The sequence below is a fragment of the Notolepis coatsorum genome (genome assembly GCF_963971535.1).
Source record: "Notolepis coatsorum genome assembly, contig: SCAFFOLD_1028, whole genome shotgun sequence".
Taxonomy (NCBI): Eukaryota; Metazoa; Chordata; class Actinopteri; order Aulopiformes; family Paralepididae; genus Notolepis; species Notolepis coatsorum.
In genome coordinates, this window is record NW_028169093.1 from 1 (window position 1) to 17,014 (window position 17,014).

Sequence of the window (17,014 nt, forward strand, 5' to 3'; positions counted from 1 at the left end):
AGATAGAGAGAGAGAGAGAGAGAGAGAGAGAGAGAGAGAGAGAGAGAGAGAGAGAGAGAGAGAGAAGAGAGAGAGAGAGAGAGAGAGATAGAGAGAGGCTGAGAGAACCTGGAGAGAGAGAGAACCTAGGAGAGAGAGAGAGAGAGAGAGAGAGAGAGAGAGAGAGAGAGAGAGATGAGAGAGAGAGAGAGAGAGAGAGAGAGAGAGAGAGAGAGAGAGAGAGAGAGAGAGAGGGAGAGAGAGAGAGAGAGAGAGAGAGAGCAAGAGACAGAGAAAGGCAGATAGAGGCAGATAGAGAGAGAGCGGCAGAGAGAGAGGCAGATAGAGAGAGAGCGGCAGAGAGAGAGAGGCAGAGAGAGAGGCAGAGAGAGAGAGAAAGGCAGAGAGAGAGAGAGAGAGGCAGAAGAGGAGAGGAGATATCAGGAGAGGAGAGGAGATGATATAGGAGGACAGGAGAGTAGATGTAGAGGAGAGGAGAGGAGATAGCATGATAGGAGATAGCAGGAGAGGAGATAGCAGGGAGAGGAGATAGCAGGAGAGGAGAGGATATATCAGGAGAGGATATAGCAGGAGAGGAGAGGATATAGCAGGAGAGGAGAGGATATAGCAGGAGAGGAGATAGCAGGAGAGGAGATAGCAGGAGAGGAGAGGAGAGGAGATAGCAGGAAAGGAGAGTAGATGAGATGATATAGGAGGAGAGGAGATGAGAGGATATAGCAGGATAGGAGATAGCAGGAGAGGAGAGGAGATGATATAGGAGGACATGAGAGGAGAGGATATAGCAGGATAGGAGATAGCAGGAGGAGAGGATAAATTATAGCAGGATAGGAGATAGCAGGAGAGGAGAGGAGATGATATAGGAGGACAGGAGAGGAGATATTAGGGGAGGAGAGGAGATAGCAGAACAGGAGAGGAGAGGAGATAGCAGGATAGGAGAGGAGATAGCAGAACAGGAGAGGAGATAGCAGGATATGAGAGGAGAGGAGATAGCAGAACAGGATAGGAGATGAGATAGCAGACAGGAGAGGAGATATCAGGATATGAGAGGAGAGGAGATAGCAGAACAGGATAGGAGAGGAGATATCAGGACAGGAGAGGAGAGGAGATAGCAGAACAGGATAGGAGAGGAGATAGCAGAACAGGAGAGGAGATAGCAGGATATAGAGGAGAGGAGATAGCAGGAGAGGAGAGGACAGGATAAGAGAGGAGAGGAGAGGAGATAGCAGGGCAGGAGAAGAGATATAAGGAGAGGAGAGGACAGGAGAGGAGAGGACAGGAGAAGAGAGGAGAGGACAGGAGAAGAGAGGAGATAGCAGGAGAGGAGAGGGCAGGAGAAGAGAGGAGAGGAGATATCAGGACATGAGAGGAGAGGAGATATCAGGACAGGAGAGGACATGAGATAGCAGGACAGGAGAGGAGAGGAGATATCAGGACAGGAGAGGACATGAGATAGCAGGACAGGAGAGGAGAGGAGATAGCAGGACATGAGAGGATAGGAGATATCAGGACAGGAGAGGAGAGGAGATGAGATAGCAGGACAGGAGAGGAGAGGAGATATCAGGAGAGGAGAGGAGATAGCAGGACAGGACAGGAGAGGAGAGGAGAGGAGAGGAGAGGAGATAGCAGGACAGGAGAGGAGAGGAGAGGATAGGAGAGGAGAGGATATAGCAGGACAGGAGTTAGTGTGCTGTTGTTTCAGAACCATGGACAGCACTCTTTGGTGTGTAGTAATATTCTCATGCATAGTAAGGATGGAATTTGACGGCTTGCCATACACCTCCAGGAAACTAAACATTTCAAGGTGGATTTTCCAAACGTTGATTATATCACAGATATGTGTTTCCATGTGTATTCCTGTCAAACAGCCATTTTACTGTAACATTGCTGATTCTGAGTGATTGTCTATAAAAGTGAGGAACAAGAACCTTGAGAGACTATAGGGGTCAAGAGATTCTGCTCTGACAACTAAGCCCATCGTTCTGTTGTTATGATCAAGTTGGTAAATAGTCTAAAAAGGTTGCAAGTTCAACATATTTGTTGACTGTTTTACCTGTCAGGGTTGAGCAAGGCACATAGAACAGAACGTTAACATTCCATGGACCCAGTTAGGGTTAAGTAGGCTGGTAAAGATATGCCTCTTAAAGTGTCTAAACGGAAGTACAGGAAGTACAGGCTACAGGCGTTTCCGGTTTCGACAAAACAATTATAGAAACGTGTGAAGTGCACAATATTTCCTTGTTTAAGCCACTGCAACGGTTTTGCCTGAAGAATTTACTACATGACCGGGACGTTATAGCTTGTTTGCCGACAGAATTCGGGAAAAGTTTCGGCCGTAGTTCTTTACCAGGCTTTATCTCACGGAGGAGATACAACTGGGAACGAGGTTAGGGTTACATCCCTACCATAGACCCACATCTGTCTGCACCAGTGCCGTTGTTAGCCCTGGGCTCCCGGGGCTTTAGCCCCGGATGTATTTCTCATAGCCCCGATCTTAAAAAAAATTACAAATCATTTTTTTTTACATTTTTTATTATTTAATTTTTTTAGATGGCAGCATCCCCATTGTCTGTGCTGAATATTTGTTAGTGTTTGGTATTTTCTTTTGGTTTTTAGTACTTTTAAACATCCATTTTTAGTAAGTAGTATTTTTCATTTGATCCTATAATTTTTTCATTCACCAATTTGTGGACTTTTTTTTAGTGTCCTGAAAGGCGCATTATAAATAAAATTATTATTATTATTATCATCCAGGAGGGAAAAGACACTTTGGATAGTAGGGACTGCATCTCTGCCTGTCCTGGCCAGGAAACACTTTGCAACTGTGATCTCCTCTGGCAGTAGTTGGATATTGTAATGTGTGGCGAGGGGTTGCAGCAATTCCACTAAGAGAAACTGGTCTGAGGCTGGATAACATGCCTGTATGCCTCTCATACGTTGTTCTCCAACTCATGAGAACCTGCTCTCAAGCTCTTGCAGCATTCTGCCGAGGACTGGATAGAACAGCCTCTGTCTCAGCTGATCTCCTGAGCTGAGGTCTGAGCTTGTGCCACAAGATGACTCAACTACATACTCGTCCATCCTTTTCTGCTTCCTCCTTTGGCTGGTAGTATGTTCCTCAATCCCAAGGCCATTACATATGGCCTTTGTCCTGTCATACATGTCCACTGCCATCTCTGAGGTGCGATAACCTTTGAGTGTGTCCTGCACTGTGCTTTTAAATAGTACAGATAGGTATTGAAGATGTGCACTTTAACGCAGCAGCACCTGGAGACATCCATACCCATGTCCAGTGTCCACTGACAAATACATGCTCATGCTACTGTGATAAACTATAATAAGCTTTAATCGAACCCTGGTTCATTTCCTCTGATAGTCCGGTTGGTTTGGGGTGGTGTGAAAGCTCATTCACTCTTGCAAGTGAACCCTGCTGCGGTTCATTTGAGATGTGAATGCAAAGCAGACCAAAGGCAGAAAAAGACCCAAAAATCTAATATTTTTTTATGAGAAGACTGAAACATATGTATATAATAAAACACACAATACAGTTTTTTTTCGATTGCTTAAGGTTCTTAGATGGATCCCCCCGCTGCCTCCTCCTCCTCCTCCTCCTCCTCCTCCTCCTCCTCCTCCTCCTCCTCCTCCTCCTCCTCCTCCTCCCTCTCCTCCTCCTCCTCCTCCCTCTCCTACTCCTCCTCCTCCTCTTCCTCCTACTCCTCCTCCTCCAGGGGTCACTGCAGGGCGCCACGGGGAGCAGCGTACTGGCTCATATTAGGCAGGCCATGCATTATGCAGCAGCTTAGGCCATCGCGCTGGATCTTCATGTCCTCGGCTGCAGTCCACCTGTCGCTGCTCTGGTCGTAGCGCTCCACGTTGGAGATGGAGGTGAAGCCATTGAGGCCTCCGGCCACGAAAAGCAGGTCGTCCAACACCCCAATGCCAAAGCACCTGCGGGGGGTGAGCATGGCGGGCAGGGCGCGCCAGGAGTCAGTCAAGGGGCTGTAGGCCTCCGCGCTACACAGGTCGTATTCACTGTCAAACCCTCCCACCTGAGGACAGGACACATGAGAGGAATGTTTTAGTATGTGGTTAAGGCAGGCAGGCAGGCAGACACTGTATTAATCCACTTAGGGAAATGAGGGCGTCACAGCAGCATTGCAAGTCAAATGATACATATCTATAAAAATATCTAGTATAAAGCATTTGTCTCCATGTGCACCTACCACATAGATGTGTCCTCCGTATGCAGCCACTCCCACTGCGGCACGCCTGCTGCTCATGGGGGCGATCAGAGTCCACTGGTTGGTGTCTGGGCTGTAGCACTCAGCTGTGAGCAGACACTCCATCCCGTTGGAGCCACCACAGATGTAAACCTGTAATAAGAAAGAATATTCTAATTTAGTTTATATATTCCATTTTATTTCATTCTACTTTAATTGTCTGTTAATGTTGATGCACCAAAGGACCCAGACACATTTTTTTGTTTGTGCAAGCTTACTTGGCAATAAAGACATTTATGATTTCTGATCTAACGTGCCTTGTGTTCATCTACCACCCTGTGTCCCTCAGTTCCACCCACCTTGTCGTGGAGGGCTGCTGCCCCTGCGTCGCTCCTGTGCTCCAGCATGGGTGAGATCACTGTCCACTGGTTGGTTTCAGGCTCATAGCGCTCGGCGGTGTTCAGTTCCATGTGTCCGTCGTCCCCTCCCATGGCGTAGATACAGCCGCCCAACGTGACCACACTGACGGAACAGCGGCGTGAGTGCATGGGAGCCACCTGCAGCCAGCTGCGAGTGACAGGGTTGAACCTGCGCACACTGTTCAAATACTCTCTGCCATTTCTGCCGCCGACGCAGTAGACCAGACCGTGGAGATAAGCGCTGTCGTGGAGATAAGCGGTGTCGCGGTAGGCCCGGGGACTCTCCGCTTCAACGCTCACATCCATCCATCCACCGGCTCGGATATCGTAAGCCTCCATGACAATACTGCCGTGATTCCAGCCTCCGATGGCCAATAGGACCTCCTGGGGCAGGCGTGGGCGGGTCAGGGGGTTTGGGAGCCTGTCGGAGCCAGGGGGGTTCAGGACGCTGAGGATGAGCGGCCTGCAGTCGTGGCTGTCCCTCACCACAGGGTTGTTCTGGACGTTGTTCAGGAAGTAGTCAGGCCTCATCAAGCCCATGCGAACCTGGGAAGAGACAAGCAGACAGCGGGTACAACTTAGACAGCGGTTGTAGACAGTTTCACTGGAATTCTGTTTCTAGGGAACAGTTTGGACCCAAATGTTTGACAGCCACTTTATTGATTGTTTGATTGATTAAAAACTTTATTAACAGATTGCAGAATGGGTAGAATACAGTACAGCTCAATACACACAATTGTAATGATGCAGACCAGAAAAAGACTTCTGTCTTGTTTACATCAGGGTCCCCCATTTTCAATTCATCAAGACATGTATCAAAAAACGTTTTACAATATACCTTCATGTTACAAAAAATACACAGCCACTTGTTTGTATTTGTCAATTATGTTTAAATCAGATGTATATTATTATACAGTTCGTACTGACCTTACTGTTTAAATCAGATGTATCTTTATAAAGAAAGTTCCTACTGACCTTACTGTTTAAATCAGATGTATCTTTATAAAGAAAGTTCCTATACCTTACTGTTTAAATCAGATGTATATTATACAGAAAGTTCCTACTGACCCTACTGTTTAAATCAGATGTATATTATACAGAAAGTTCCTACTGACCCTACTGTTTAAATCAGATGTATATTATACAGAAAGTTCCTACTGACCCTACTGTTTAAATCAGATGTATATTATACAGAAAGTTCCTACTGACCCTACTGTTTAAATCAGATGTATCTTTATAAAGAAAGTTCCTACTGACCATACTGTTTAAAGCAGATGTATATTATACAGAAAGTTTCTACTGACCTATACTGTTTACAAAAGTTGCCTAAAAAAATAAACATTTAAAAAAGTGGCCGCGATGTCTATCCCATGTCACTATATTATTGATTTAGGGGAGGGGGCGGGGCCCCATGGTCCGACCTGCGGGGGAGCCCCGACATATTGCGCAACGCCACTGCAGTGATACCTTGTAGTTACCTTGGGCAGCAGCAAAGGGATGTGTGTTTTACGCTCCTCACGGGAGTGGTCGATCCAACAGAGGACGGCCTCGAACACCGTCTCCTCGCTCTTCACGTTCAGTTCATCCCTCTCGATGATGTCCACCAGTTGCTGCAGGGACAGCTCCACAAACTCCTGTGAGACGCGCAGCATCTCCTCAAAGTGGCACACGATGAAATGATGGGCCTTGCGCCTCAGGTCAGTGCAGCAGTAGATGTCCACAAACCTCCAGATGCCGACACAGTTTTCCAGAGACAACTGGCCCTCTAGGAAGTCACAGCATGCTCCTACTATGCCAGTGACGAGAAGTTGGTCTGCAGCCACCAGAAGCTCTTCCACGTTCTCTGTTGTCACCGGCACAAAGTGTGTGTAGGCGTACTCTATGATGAGCTGCATCATACCCGGGGACACCCCAGGGATAGTGTAGACTGCTTTCTCTGAGTCGCTCCAGCGAGTGAAGAGGGTTCTGTGGGATGCAGAATATAGAGATATCTGATGAGTAAACAGTAAGCAACATTCTAATGTACTAATATATTTTCACTGTAGAAGTATAGGGTCTTAGCACAGTAGAAGTATATTATCTGTTTACAGTAGAAGCACAGTATAGGGTATTTTATACATGTTTGAGTTCCATTTGAATAATATAGATAATATGTTGATATAATATAATGTAATGTAATGTTATATATTATAATATAATGTAATATAATAATAACGTATAATATATTTAGCTCCCATTTTAATAATATAGATAATATGTTGATATAATATAATGTAATGTAATGTTATATATTATAATATAATGTAATATAATAATAAAGTATAATATATTTAGCTCCCATTTTAATAATATAGACATGTCTATGTTATGACATCATGACATTCTGTTATGACATCATGACATTCTGTTATGACATCATGACATTCTGTTATGACAGGCTGCTTTTGTATATAAGAATTCTGTTATGACAGGCTGCTTTTGTATATAATAATTTGTTCTTAATTGCTTGCCTGGATAAATAAAGGTTAAATAAAAAAAATTAAAACATAAAAAAAAAGAATAAAACGTTTTTATTAAAGATTATTTTTTAAAGATTAAAGATAAAAACGAAGGATTTGTATAGTCGACTTTGATTGGCCAAAAGATTTTTTTTTAAATTAAAACGCATTCCATTGCAAAATAATTACATTTATTTTTTTTATTTTTTTATCATTACAGTAGAAGTACAGTATAGTATTTTTTTTACTAACCAAGCTAACCTGAACCAAGCTAAACGTACCTGAAATAGGTGCTGCAGCCACACAGGATTGCCTTGTGGGCGTTAAACTCAGTGATGTTGACTTTAATAACCACATCACAGAACCTTCCCTCCAGACGCAGCTCATTAAGGATTGTACAGGACATTGTTTCCTTTTCCATGTGGTGATTTTTAAATGGTATCTTAGCTTACAGACAAGTAGCCGGACTCAACAAGTGAGATCTTCACTTGTCTACTGAGATCTGAGATCTTCTGAGAGAATTGGTGAATAGATACACAAATGTTCTAGAATGTTTGAATATGACATCATACAGTGACATCATACTGTGACATCACAACGGAACATCATACTGTGACATCATACTGTGACATCACAACGGAACATCATACTGTGTGTCCAATTATCTAGCAGTCCCTGTCAATGTGCGTCAACTAGATCTCCCCATTGGAAGGGTGCAGGCGATCAACTGTTTCAATCCGAACTAAAGGAAACAATACAATTTTAGACTTTGCTTGAATGTTATTTATTAAGGATGTCATATCCAAACACTCAAGCACTATTATTACTAGCACACAGCCACCGGGTGGTCAATTAGACAGCAGGTAGCTAGTCACTAGTTAGTTTACTCAGTCAGTTAACAGTTAGTTAACAGTCAGATAGTAGTAGTCAGTAGATTATTAACCTATAATGTAAATGGGAAAGAAAACAGCATTCAATTAGCCACATGTGCTATGCATATACAAATGATAAACAGTGCATACAAGAGACAACAATGCAACATACCGTTAGCCAGTTAGATCGCCTACGGGGCTTTTCTCATTACAGGCCTATGGCGAGTGTCTCTTAAATAGTGCGTCACGCAGACGCTGAATCAGCCCACCTGTTCACAGTTTCCGTCTCCTGGAGTCGCACAGTCTGCAGTAAACGCCCACTAGGTGGCACCAGATGGTAAATAATACTTAGTATAATAAGTGCCTCTATAATAATAATAATAATATCTCTGTAGGAAGGGCGCTGGATAATTTTCCAGTGTGACATCATACTGTGACATCATAACGGAACATCATACTGTGACATCACAACGGAACATGTTTGAGTTCCATTTGAATAATATAAATAATATGTATGATATAATATAATGTAATTTAATGTTATATATTATAATATAATGTAATATAATAATAAAGTATAATATATTTTGCTCCCATTTTAATAATATAGACATGTCTAAAAACGAAGGCTGCCAAATCGCCCGATTCTATTAACGCCACTATTTTTTTTAACTCACGATTTTTTTAACTTTCTTTTTTCTTTTTTTTTACTTTCTTTTTTCTTTTTTACTAGACTTCACTCAGGTGTATTATTGATGCTCTCATTGATACTATGTTTGTTTCTGAAGTGTGTGTGTGTGTGTGTGTGCGTGTGTGTGTGTGTGTGTGTGTGTGTGTGTGTGTGTGTGTGTGTGTGTGTGCGTGCATGCGTGCGTGCGTGCGTGCGTGCGTGTGTGTGTGTGTGTGAGATATATATATAGAGAGAGAGGGGGGTGAGAGAGATGAGGAAGGTGCAAGAGAGAAAGAGAGCTGGGAGAGTGTGTGTGAGAGAGAGAGAGAGAGAGAGAGAGAGAGAGAGGGGGTGTGTGATTACTCAGCCCTTGTGTGGGTGAATGTAACAAGTTCCCAACGTTTTCTTTCCCCTATTATTTCATGCACACTTTATTCATTGTTTTAAATTATTATTTTCTTTTAAGTTATTTTGTGCATCACTCTGTCTTGAATTTGATGCAAATTTGCAATGCATGAGGGTCATCCTTTTGTGTTAAATGGCTGCATAAAGCAAGCATTTGTTGACTTGCATGTTGATAAGAGTACTTGAAAAAGATCCGTTTAAGGTAGAAACAAAAGGCGATTAATTTGCGATTAATTGCGAGTTAACTATGGACAATCATGTGATTAATCAAGTTAAATATTTTAATCGATTGACAGCACTACTAAAAACATGACATTCTTTAAAGTCTTAAAATAAAATACATTTAATTTAAATTAAAATAAATGTAAAATAATAATAACTTTATTTATATAGCACCATTCATACAGATTGCAGCTCAAAGTGCTTTACAAAAAAAATGAGAAACAAAAGGATACATAACAAATAAAAAATATTAATTAAATAATAAAGACCTTAAAATGATAAAAGCCGGAATAAAACAACTAGATAAGATAGTAAAAATAGCTAAATAAGACGAAAAGTAAGACAATAGCATAAGACAATACAAATAATTACAAATAAACTAATAATAAAGACCGAAAAATGAAATAGCTAAATTAGATAGTAAACAATAAGAAACAAATGTATAACAGTAACATAAGACATTAATGAATAACAAATAAAATAATAAAAAAACGACATAAAATAATGATACAAATTACACTAAAATATTTAAGTAAAAATAATAGAAATAAAGAAAAGTAAGACAATAAAATAAAGATAATAATTAATTTAAAAGCTAGTTTAAAAAGGTACATTTTGACATGGTTTTAAAAAGTGCCAACCGAGTGTGCTGCTGTCCTCATGACCTGCAGGAGAGAGAGTTCACACAGAGTGCTGCTGTCCTCATGACCTGCAGGAGAGAGTTCCACAGAGTGCTGCTGTCCTCATGACCTGCAGCAGAGAGAGTTCCACAGAGTGCTGCTGTCCTCATGACCTGCAGGAGAGAGAGTTCCACAGAGTGCTGCTGTCCTCATGACCTGCAGCAGAGAGAGTTCCACAGAGTGCTGCTGTCCTCATGACCTGCAGGAGAGAGAGTTCCACAGAGTGCTGCTGTCCTCATGACCTGCAGGAGAGAGAGTTCCACAGAGTGCTGCTCTCCTCATGACCTGCAGGAGAGAGAGTTCCACAGAGTGCTGCTGTCCTCATGACCTGCAGGAGAGAGAGTTCCACAGAGTGCTGCTGTCCTCATGACCTGCAGGAGAGAGAGTTCCACAGAGTGCTGCTGTCCTCATGACCTGCAGGAGAGAGAGTTCCACACAGTGCTGCTGTCCTCATGCCCTGCAGGAGAGAGAGTTCCACACAGTGCTGCTGTCCTCATGACCTGCAGGAGAGAGAGTTCCACACAGTGCTGCTGTCCTCATGACCTGCAGGAGAGAGAGTTCCACACAGTGTGCTGCTGTCCTCATGACCTGCAGGAGAGAGAGTTCCACAGAGTGCTGATGTCCTCATGACCTGCAGGAGAGAGAGTTCCACAGAGTGCTGATGTCCTCATGACCTGCAGGAGAGAGAGTTCCACACAGTGCTGCTGTCCTCATGACCTGCAGGAGAGAGAGTTCCACACAGTGCTGCTGTCCTTTGCGATTAATCGCGAGTTAACTATGGACAATCATGCGATTAATCGAGTTAAATATTTTAATCGATTGACAGCACTACTAAAAACATGACATTCTTTAAAGTCTTAAAATAAAATACATTTAATTTAAATTAAAATAAATGTAAAATAATACTAACTTTATTTATATAGCACCATTCATACAGATTGCAGCTCAAAGTGCTTTACAAAAGGATACATAAAAAAAAATATATATATATTAATTAAATAATAAAGACATTAAAATGATAAAAACGGGAATAAAACAACTAGATAAGATAGTAAAAATAGCTAAATAAGACGAAAAGTAAGACAATAACATAAGACAATACAAATAATTACAAATAAAATAATAATAAAGACCGAAAAATTAAATAGTTATAATAATAGAATAGCTAAATTAGATAGTAAACAATAAGAAAAAATGTATAACAGTAAAATAAGACATTAATGAATAACAAATAAAATAATAAAAAAACATTACAAATTATACTAAAATATTTAAGTAAAAATAATAGAAATAAAAAAAAATAAGACAATAAAATAAAGATAATAATTCATTTAAAAGCTAGTTTAAAAAGGTACGTTTTGACCTGGTTTTAAAAAGTGCCAACCGAGAGTGCTGCTGTCCTCATGACCTGCAGGAGAGAGAGTTCCACAGAGTGCTGCTGTCCTCATGACCTGCAGGAGAGAGAGTTCCACAGAGTGCTGCTGTCCTCATGACCTGCAGGAGAGAGAGTTCCACAGTGTGCTGCTGTCCTCATGCCCTGCAGGAGAGAGAGTTCCACAGAGTGCTGCTGTCCTCATGACCTGCAGGAGAGAGAGTTCCACAGAGTGCTGCTGTCCTCATGACCTGCAGGAGAGAGTTCCACAGAGTGCTGCTGTCCTCATGACCTGCAGGAGAGAGTTCCACAGAGTGCTGCTGTCCTCATGACCTGCAGGAGAGAGTTCCACAGAGTGCTGCTGTCCTCATGACCTGCAGGAGAGAGAGTTCCACAGAGTGCTGCTGTCCTCATGACCTGCAGGAGAGAGTTCCACAGAGAGTGCTGCTGTCCTCATGACCTGCAGGAGAGAGAGTTCCACACAGTGCTGCTGTCCTCATGACCTGCAGGAGAGAGAGTTCCACAGAGTGCTGCTGTCCTCATGACCTGCAGGAGAGAGTTCCACACAGAGTGCTGCTGTCCTCATGACCTGCAGGAGAGAGTTCCACAGAGAGTGCTGCTGTCCTCATGACCTGCAGGAGAGAGAGTTCCACAGAGTGCTGCTGTCCTCATGACCTGCAGGAGAGAGAGTTCCACAGAGTGCTGCTGTCTTCATGACCTGCAGGAGAGAGAGTTCCACAGAGTGCTGCTGTCTTCATGACCTGCAGGAGAGAGTTCCACAGAGTGCTGCTGTCCTCATGACCTGCAGGAGAGAGAGTTCCACAGAGTGCTGCTGTCTTCATGACCTGCAGGAGAGAGAGTTCCACAGAGTGCTGCTGTCTTCATGACCTGCAGGAGAGAGAGTTCCACAGAGTGCTGCTGTCTTCATGACCTGCAGGAGAGAGAGTTCCACAGAGTGCTGCTGTCTTCATGACCTGCAGGAGAGAGAGTTCCACAGAGTGCTGCTGTCCTCATGACCTGCAGGAGAGAGAGTTCCACAGAGTGCTGCTGTCCTCATGACCTGCAGGAGAGAGAGTTCCACAGTGTGCTGCTGTCTCCTCATGACCTGCAGGAGAGAGAGTTCCACAGAGTGCTGCTGTCCTCATGACCTGCAGGAGAGAGAGTTCCACAGAGTGCTGCTGTCCTCATGACCTGCAGGAGAGAGTTCCACAGAGTGCTGCTGTCCTCATGACCTGCAGCAGAGAGAGAGTTCCACAGAGTGCTGCTGTCTTCATGACCTGCAGGAGAGAGTTCCACAGAGTGCTGCTGTCCTCATGACCTGCAGGAGAGAGTTCCACAGAGTGCTGCTGTCTTCATGACCTGCAGGAGAGAGTTCCACAGAGTGCTGCTGTCCTCATGACCTGCAGGAGAGAGAGTTCCACACAGTGCTGCTGTCCTCATGACCTGCAGGAGAGAGAGTTCCACAGAGTGCTGCTGTCCTCATGACCTGCAGGAGAGAGAGTTCCACACAGAGTGCTGCTGTCCTCATGACCTGCAGGAGAGAGAGTTCCACAGAGTGCTGCTGTCCTCATGACCTGCAGGAGAGAGTTCCACAGAGTGCTGCTGTCCTCATGACCAGCAGCAGAGAGAGTTCCACAGAGTGCTGCTGTCCTCATGACCTGCAGGAGAGAGAGTTCCACAGAGTGCTGCTGTCCTCATGACCTGCAGGAGAGAGAGTTCCACAGAGTGCTGCTGTCCTCATGACCTGCAGGAGAGAGAGTTCCACAGAGTGCTGCTGTCTTCATGACCTGCAGGAGAGAGAGTTCCACAGAGTGCTGCTGTCTTCATGACCTGCAGGAGAGAGAGTTCCACAGAGTGCTGCTGTCCTCATGACCTGCAGGAGAGAGAGTTCCACAGAGTGCTGCTGTCCTCATGACCTGCAGGAGAGAGAGTTCCACAGTGTGCTGCTGTCTCCTCATGACCTGCAGGAGAGAGAGTTCCACAGAGTGCTGCTGTCCTCATGACCTGCAGGAGAGAGAGTTCCACAGAGTGCTGCTGTCCTCATGACCTGCAGGAGAGAGTTCCACAGAGTGCTGCTGTCCTCATGACCTGCAGCAGAGAGAGAGTTCCACAGAGTGCTGCTGTCTTCATGACCTGCAGGAGAGAGTTCCACAGAGTGCTGCTGTCCTCATGACCTGCAGGAGAGAGTTCCACAGAGTGCTGCTGTCTTCATGACCTGCAGGAGAGAGTTCCACAGAGTGCTGCTGTCCTCATGACCTGCAGGAGAGAGAGTTCCACACAGTGCTGCTGTCCTCATGACCTGCAGGAGAGAGAGTTCCACAGAGTGCTGCTGTCCTCATGACCTGCAGGAGAGAGAGTTCCACACAGAGTGCTGCTGTCCTCATGACCTGCAGGAGAGAGAGTTCCACAGAGTGCTGCTGTCCTCATGACCTGCAGGAGAGAGTTCCACAGAGTGCTGCTGTCCTCATGACCAGCAGCAGAGAGAGTTCCACAGAGTGCTGCTGTCCTCATGACCTGCAGGAGAGAGAGTTCCACAGAGTGCTGCTGTCCTCATGACCTGCAGGAGAGAGAGTTCCACAGAGTGCTGCTGTCCTCATGACCTCCAGGAGAGAGTTCCACAGAGTGCTGCTGTCCTCATGACCTGCAGGAGAGAGTTCCACAGAGTGCTGCTGTCCTCATGACCTGCAGGAGAGAGAGTTCCACAGAGTGCTGCTGTCCTCATGACCTGCAGGAGAGAGAGTTCCACAGAGTGCTGCTGTCCTCATGACCTGCAGGAGAGAGAGTTCCACAGAGTGCTGCTGTCCTCATGACCTGCAGGAGAGAGTTCCACAGAGTGCTGCTGTCCTCATGACCTGCAGGAGAGAGAGTTCCACACAGAGTGCTGCTGTCTTCATGACCTGCAGGAGAGAGAGTTCCACACAGAGTGCTGTCTGTCCTCATGACCTGCAGGAGAGAGAGTTCCACAGAGTGCTGCTGTCCTCATGACCTGCAGGAGAGAGAGTTCCACAGAGTGCTGCTGTCCTCATGACCTGCAGGAGAGAGAGTTCCACACAGAGTGCTGCTGTCCTTTGCGATTAATCGCAAGTTAACTATGGACAATCATGCGATTAATCGAGTTAAATATTTTAATCGATTGACAGCACTACTAAAAACATGACATTCTTTAAAGTCTTAAAATAAAAATACATTTAATTTAAATTAAAATAAATGTAAAATAATAATAACTTTATTTATATAGCACCATTCATACAGATTGCAGCTCAAAGTGCTTTACAAAAAAAATGAGAAACAAAAGGATACATAACAAATAAAAAATATTAATTAAATAATAAAGGCATTAAAATGATAAAAACCGGAATAAAACAACTAGATAAGATAGTAAAAATAGCTAAATAAGACGAAAAGTAAGACAATACAATTGTATACAAATACAAATACAATACAAATAATTACAAATAAACTAATAATAAAGACCGAAAAATGAAATAGCTAAATTAGACAGTAAACAATAAGAAACAAATGTATAACAGTAACATAAGACATTAATGAATAACAAATAAAATAATTTAAAAAAACGACATAAAATAATGATACAAATTACACTAAAATATTTAAGTAAAAATAATAGAAATAAAGAAAAATAAGACAATAAAATAAAGATAATAATTCATTTAAAAGCTAGTTTAAAAGGGTACGTTTTGACCTGCTTTTAAAAAGTGCCAACCGAGAGTGCTGCTGTCCTCATGACCTGCAGGAGAGAGTTCCACAGAGTGCTGCTGTCCTCATGACCTGCAGGAGAGAGAGTTCCACACAGTGCTGCTGTCCTCATGACCTGCAGGAGAGAGAGTTCCACAGAGTGCTGCTGTCCTCATGACCTGCAGGAGAGAGAGTTCCACAGAGTGCTGCTGTCCTCATGACCTGCAGGAGAGAGAGTTCCACACAGTGCTGCTGTCCTCATGACCTGCAGGAGAGAGAGTTCCACAGAGTGCTGCTGTCCTCATGACCTGCAGGAGAGAGAGTTCCACAGAGTGCTGCTGTCCTCATGACCTGCAGGAGAGAGAGTTCCACAGAGTGCTGCTGTCCTCATGACCTGCAGGAGAGAGTTCCACACTCTGCACATCATCTGATAATCTCACAACAAAAGAGGCTGGTTGTACAGTTAATTCTTCAACGTTAAGCTCCTTCCTCTCCTTTCAATTAACCAAAAGGAGGAGCTTAATAAACGCTTAGCTTAGGGGGAGCTGGCGGCCGGCTCCTGCAGCAGCATTCAGACGGCCCATCTCTCCCCCCTAGTCGCGGGGAGTATTACTCTCTCTGCGGGGAGCCCTGTCGGTGAGGTATGGGGCTGGCTCACTAGCCAGCTATACCCTGCACACCTCAGCCTCAGGTGAGAGAGCGGCCATGCCGCCTGCGCTGTTGCTCATTAGTCTCTGGATTAGCCCTGATTAGCCTATAGCTGTTATTCCCACGGATACTCTAATGCTAATTAGCTCTACTACAGCTCACCGGACATTATTCTCCTATGACTCCTTTCTTGGCAGTGGCTCTTCTATATCTCTGGTTATACGTTTTCACTTCCGCAGGGGGAAAGGAACTGAAGCGAGTCTCCTGTTCAGCGCACGCTGGGAAAACCTGTTGATGAACAGTGGTAAAGGGGCTGATGAACAGTGGTAAAGGGGCAGGATGAACAGTGATAAAGGGGCTGATGAACAGTGGTAAAGAGGCAGGATGAACAGTGATAAAGGGGCTGATGAACAGTGGTAAAGAGGCAGGATGAACAGTGATAAAGAGGCAAGATGAACAGTGATAAAGGGGCTGATGAACAGTGGTAAAGAGGCAGGATGAACAGTGATAAAGGGGGCAGGATGAACAGTGATAAAGGGGGCAGGATGAACAGTGGTAAAGAGGCAGGATGAACAGTGGTAAAGAGGCAGGATGAACAGTGGTAAAGAGGCAGGATGAACAGTGGTAAAGGGGCAGGATGAACAGTGGTAAAGAGGCAGGATGAACAGTGGTAAAGGGGCAGGATGAACAGTGGTAAAGAGGCAGGATGAACAGTGGTAAAGGGGCAGGATGAACAGTGGTAAAGGGGCAGGATGAACAGTGGTAAAGAGGCAGGATGAACAGTGGTAAAGGGGCAGGATGAACAGTGGTAAAGAGGCAGGATGAACAGTGGTAAAGGGGCAGGATGAACAGTGGTAAAGAGGCAGGATGAACAGTGGTAAAGGGGCAGGATGAACAGTGGTAAAGAGGCAGGATGAACAGTGGTAAAGGGGCATGATGAACAGTGGTAAAGGGGCAGGATGAACAGTGGTAAAGGGGCAGGATGAACAGTGGTAAAGAGGCAGGATGAACAGTGGTAAAGGGGCAGGATGAACAGTGGTAAAGGGGCAGGATGAACAGTGGTAAAGAGGCAGGATGAACAGTGGTAAAGGGGCAGGATGAACAGTGGTAAAGGGGCAGTCACTGCAGAAAGCAATCAATCTAATGCCATGCAGGAATACTGTAGCAACATTATTAGAGTCTGCACATTGTTAAACTGTGTGTTTATTGAGAATCATTCAGGGGGCCATGCTGTCACTAGTTTTAGCAGGCTGAAGTCTCTCCAATATATACTCTCTCTATATTTTCTCTTTCTCTCTCTCTCTCTCTCACTCTC